The sequence below is a fragment of the Myxocyprinus asiaticus genome, unplaced genomic scaffold (assembly GCF_019703515.2).
Source record: "Myxocyprinus asiaticus isolate MX2 ecotype Aquarium Trade unplaced genomic scaffold, UBuf_Myxa_2 HiC_scaffold_62, whole genome shotgun sequence".
Classification (NCBI taxonomy): Eukaryota; Metazoa; Chordata; class Actinopteri; order Cypriniformes; family Catostomidae; genus Myxocyprinus; species Myxocyprinus asiaticus.
In genome coordinates, this window is record NW_026249812.1 from 40,132 (window position 1) to 45,497 (window position 5,366).

The 5,366-nt window shown below is 44.7% G+C and overlaps 1 non-coding gene across 1 annotated transcript; it reads right to left on the reverse strand.

Moving 5' to 3' along the window:
• Positions 1 to 544: 544 nt before the first annotated feature.
• trnak-cuu (transfer RNA lysine (anticodon CUU)) lies at positions 545 to 617 on the reverse strand. The gene has a single exon. It is a non-coding gene; the product is annotated as a tRNA-Lys (tRNA).
• Positions 618 to 5,366: the final 4,749 nt, after the last annotated feature.

Here is a 5,366-nt window from a genome sequence, read left to right on the forward strand (position 1 = left end):
GCTACGTGGGTCATTGGGGCGGTCCTTGGCACCCCGAGGGGGAAGTGATGCAATAAAGTGGGCATTTGGCCCTATAGGGTTTTCGTGGTCAGCCCCCACCTTCCCCCAAAAAAGACCCCACCTGTGGTTTATTTGAATGGAGAGGGAGCCCACTGCAATAAGCCTGAGTTGGAACGTGGTGGCGCCATCCAGCGGTTGGCTGCAAGACTGCATGTAAATGCTTTCAGTTTTTGAAAGCTCGTAGCACGGCACCGACAGGTGAATAGCCACCTTCTGGGTTATGAGGTGGCAATCAATAGCATGTGCCTCATACATGACAAGGAGAGACATATCTGTTAGTGGGGATTGTTAAACACATAAACAGCAGCACATAAGCACTCTGCTTATTTTTAGAGATAATTCTTTGGAAGCAGATACCTATTCTGAGACCTGTTAAGTAATCTGATCTTGTTACCAGAAATGTTGCCCTTCTCTCTAGTTAGAGAGTGTTTTCCATGGCTGGGAGATGGAATTTACACATACTTGTGACAATAGCTAATAGTTACGCCCAACGTGGGGCTTGAACCCACGACCCTGAGAGTAAGAGTCTCATGCTCTACCGACTGAGCTAGCCAGGCCTTCAGATTTTATTTCTGTGTGATATCTTTTATTTGTAAATCTTCAAAATACATGCCTGAAATTAACCCTCCCAATTCACAGGTGTCTGACAATAGGATCTTCCAAAGAAAAGTTGAGTTTAAGACTAGGGATGGGTAAGATTTACTTTTTTTTGTTTGTCTGGCATTTGTCATTCCACAATTCTGTGTTGACACATTTGAGGATTTGTCAAGTCAGTGCAGTAATTGTTCAACCAAAATGTCAGAACATTGGTATGTTTAAAGAAATGCAAATGAGATTTTCTGCCACTTTGCTGGTTTCACTACTCCACCTGCAATAAGGTGATGTCTCAATGCTCTGGCTATGCTTTTTGTAGCAATTAAAAGCTCTCTACATCGATGGGTGGGCTTGACCCACCAGACTTTTGGTTAACAGCCAAATGCACTACTGAATTGCACTAGAGAGACAGGTGAATAGCCACCATTTGGGTTATGAAGTGGCAATCAATTGCATGTGCCTCATACATGACAAGGAGAGACATATCTGTTAGTGGGGATTGTTAAACACATAAACAGCAGCACATAAGCACTCTGCTTATTTTTAGAGATAATTCTTTGGAAGCAGATACCTATTCTGAGACCAGATACCTATTCTGAGACCTGTTACCTATTCTGAATTTGGTTCCAGAAATGTTGCCGTTCTCTTAACCTAACCCTTCTATACACTGTGTGATGACACATTTGAGGATTTGTTAAGTCAGTCCATTGAACTGTTCAACCAAAATGTCAGAACATTTGTTTAAGTAAAGATATGCATTAGCATGAGATTTTCTTGCACTTTGTTGGTTTCGCTGCTTCACCTGCTATAATGTGACATCCCTTTGCTCAGGCTATGCCTTTTGTGGCAATTGAAAGCTCTCTTCATCCCTGGGTGGGGTTAAACTACCATCCTTTCGGTTAACAGCCGAACAAGCTAACCAATTGCGCCACAGAGACACACAAGTTGCCGACTTCTGGATTATTATGCAACAATCAATGGCATGTGTCTCATATGTGACAGGTTTGAAAAGAGACTTGGAGTGAGAGATTGGTTAGGGGGGATTCTTAAACACATAAACAGCAGCACCTTAGCACTTTGCTTATTTTTAGAGATACTTCTATGGAAGCAGAAAGCTGGAGACCTGTTACCTGTTCTGAATTTCTGAATAAGTTCCCAGAAATGTTGCCGTTCTCTCTAGTTAGAGAGTGTTTTGCATGGCTGGGAGATGGAGTTTGCACATACTTGTGACAATAGCTAATTTGGTATTTAGAGATACTTCTTTGGTGTTCCAGTTTGCTGGTTTCACTACTCCACCTGCAATAAGGTGATGTCCCAATGCTCAGGCTACGCATTTTGTAGCAATTAAAAGCTCTCATCCTCCATGGGTGGGCTTGAACAACCAGACTTTTGGTTAAGAGCCAAATGCACTACTTAATTGCACTAGAGGGACAGGTGAATAGCCATTATTTGGGTTAATAGGTGGCAATCAATAGCATGTGCCTCATACTTTACAAGGAGAGACATATCTGTTAGTGGGAATTGTTAAACACATAAACAGCAGCACATAGGCACTCTACTTATTTTTAGAGATAATTCTTTGGAATCAGATACCTATTCTGACACCAGATACCTATTCTGAGACCTGTTACCTATTCTGAATTTGGTTCCAGAAAGTTTGCCATTCTCTTACCCTAACCCTTCTGTACACTGTGTTATGACACATTTGAGGATTTGTCAAGTCAGCCCATTGAATTGTTCAACCAAAATGTCAGAACACTGGTGTAAGTAAAGAAATGCAAATGCATTAGCATGAGATTTTCTTCCACTTTGTTGGTTTCACTGCTCCACCTGCTATAATGTGACGTCCCTTTGTAAGGGAATGTAGTCGGTTCGTGGGATCAAGCCCTATTCATTTAAATTGCCATTGGACACATTGTTGGTGCGATGGACCGTACCCCTTACGTGGACGCCCACTTGCCCACTAGCTTGTAGGCCAGGTGGCACTTTCCCATTACTTTGGGGTAATGTTTGGTTTGCCCCTTATCTCGCCGTATGGACACCTCTAGGGGCACTCTTGCGTTGTCATGGTCACTTTGGGGTGGGTCCACCGACCCCTACTGCCCACGGGGCATTTAGTAATGTAAACAGCGTCCACCGAGCCTCTTTTTAACCACCTTATCCACTATTCTTGTAAAGGGGCTTCCTGTTGTCCACGAACTCACTTCCTTTGACCCCTTTCCCACTATTCTTGTAAAGGGGCTTCCTGTTGTCCACGAACTCACTTCCTGTGACCCCCTTACCCACTATTCTTGTAAAGGGGCTTCCTGTTGTCCACGAACTCACTTCCTGTGACCCCTTATCCACTATTCTTCTATATGGGCCTCCTGTTGTCCACAGAACCACTGTCTGTCCCCTTACCCACTAAATACCACTTTGGCATGCCTTTGCCCCCAGTGTGGCCCCTGATGCCATACATCGCCCTAATTCGTGCCGGGCGGCGCCCAGGCGTCCCACACGCCCCCTCTAAGTGTGTTTTTATGCGTTCCTGACACCAATTATTTTTTGTTACATTTTTTAACACATTTCATCATGGGGCACACCGTGGGGGCCTGCTGTGCCCGCCCAGAGTCCTTTAAAGCCATTTTCTGACGTTCGACCAGTACTTCACCGAAATCCTTGGCACTCTTAGTATGTCTTCAAGAGTCCCACGAGGGGTCACTATGTGAAATTTGGGGTCTCTGGGACCTCTGGGCACATTGCCAGGGCACATCCCATGTGCAATTTATACCATCCATTCCTATAGGTGTTTCGTGGACACCCCTCAGAAAGCTCCAAATGACTCCAATTTGAAATCTATATCTTCTCAGGGGCCCCTTAGACAGTGTGCAAAGTTTGAAGTCTGAATGACTTCGTTAAGTGCTTAATTGGCTGACTTGTGAACGAAAAGTGACAGTTATTTTCCTTTAATATTTTTCTCGATTTTTTTTAAAATACTTCCCAAACTCTGAGGGACACAGCTTTTTAATATGTTGTTTCTAAGGGCCCTACGATGAAGCATTCGAAGCCCCTAGGTCTTAGCACCTAATTTAAGGCGGTCCACGAAACACCTATGGAACTGCATTGGTTTAATGGTCAAGTGGGCCGTCTAGAAAAGGGGGTTCCAAAGGCCACAGGACCTTGAAATTTGAGATCCTCGACCGTCAGGGGCCCCCAAATCAGGATCTAGAATTTGGAGGCCGCAGGTGCTCGCTAAGTATTAAAGCTTCTGATGAATGTACTGAGGCACGTGGGCCTACGGAGCAGGCTGTCTCATTGAGTCCTATGACAAGCAGGGAGATCTGTTGAAAATAATGAAAAATATTGTTTTTCAGCCTAGGCTTTAGTCCCCTTAGTATGTCGATAAGGGGCACGCGACGTGTCAGCGTGTGACATTTGGGGTCTCTGGGACATCTGGGCACGCTGCCAGGGCGCATCCCACGAGCAATTTATTCCATTCATTTCTATAGGTGTATCGTGGACAACCTTCAGAAAGCTCCAAATGACTCCAATTTGAAATCTAGAGCTTCTCAGGGGCCCCTCAGACGGTGTGCAAAGTTTGAAGTCTGAATGACTTCGTTAAGCGCTTAATTGGACGACTTGTGAATGAAAAGTGACAGTTATTTTTCTTTAATATTTTTCTCGATTTTTTTTAAAGTACTTCCCAAACTCTGAGGGACACAGCCTTTTAATATGTTGTTTCTAAGGGCCCTACGATGAAGCATTCGAAGCCCCCAAGTCTTAGCAACTAATTGAAGGCGGTCCACGAAACACCTATGGACCTGCATTGGTTTAATGGTCAAGTGGGCCGTCTAGAAAAGGGGGTTCCGAAGGCCTCAGGACCTTGAAATTTGAGATCCTCGACCGCCTGGGGCCCCCTAATCAGGCCCTAAAATTTGGGGTGTCTAGATCTTTCCTGAGCGTACATCCAAACCCTACCCTAGTTGTCTCTAATCTAACTCAAAAGGCTCTGTCGAGCTATGAGTGCAAGAGGCCTGTGTGTGAGAATCTTGCATAAACTGTCAAAAATACTATTACTCTTTTCTAGAGCCTTGTGCTCTCGATATGTCTTTCGAGGGTCATCGGGCTACCACCGTGTGAAATTTGGGGGCTGCAGGACTTTTCTAGAAAAGTTCCACCTGCAATTTATTCCATTCATTTCTATAGGTGTTTCGTGGACAACACCCAGAAAGCTCCAAATGACTCCAATTTGAAATCTAGAGCTTCTCGGGGGGCCCCTTAGACACTGTGCAAAGCTTGAAGTCTGAATGGCTCCGTTAAGTGCTTGATTGGCTGACTTGTGAATGAAAAGTGACATTTTTCTGTAATACATTCTTGATTTTTTTTTTAAAAACTTCCTAAACTCTGAGGGACATGGCTTTTAAATATGTTGTTTCTAAGGGCCCTGCGATGAAGCACTCGAAGCCCCCAGGTCTTAGCACCTAATTTCAGGCGGTCCACGAAACACCTATGGACCTGCATTGGTTTAATGGTCAAGTGGGCCGTCTAGAAAAGGGGGTTCCGAAGGCCTCAGGACCTTGAAATTTCAGATCCTCGACCGCCTGCGGCCCCCTAATCAGGCCTTAAAATTTGGGGTGTCTAGATCCTTCCTGAGCGTACATCCAAACCCTACCCTAGTTGTCTCTAATCTAACTCAAAAGGCTCTGTCAAGCTATGAGTGCAAGAGGCCTGTG